This window comes from Eimeria mitis, genomic scaffold (genome assembly GCF_000499745.2).
Source record: "Eimeria mitis Houghton genomic scaffold, Emh_scaff3131, whole genome shotgun sequence".
In the NCBI taxonomy this organism is placed as follows: domain Eukaryota; phylum Apicomplexa; class Conoidasida; order Eucoccidiorida; family Eimeriidae; genus Eimeria; species Eimeria mitis.
Window position 1 is genome coordinate 2,145 of NW_013571476.1, and position 252 is coordinate 2,396.

Here is a 252-nt window from a genome sequence, read left to right on the forward strand (position 1 = left end):
TAAATAAAATAAATAAAATAAACAAAGTAAAGAAAGCAATTGAAATGAGAGCATATAAAAATAAAAACAAACAAAACAGAGAATTAGATGAGTTACATAAAGAAACAAAACGAAGAGAAAAACAAAACAAATAAACAAAACAAATAAAATAAATAAATAAATAAATAAAACAAAACTAAAACCAAAACGAATAAATAAATAAATAAAAGAAGACAAAACGAACAAATAAGGAAAACAAAAGAAGGAAACACA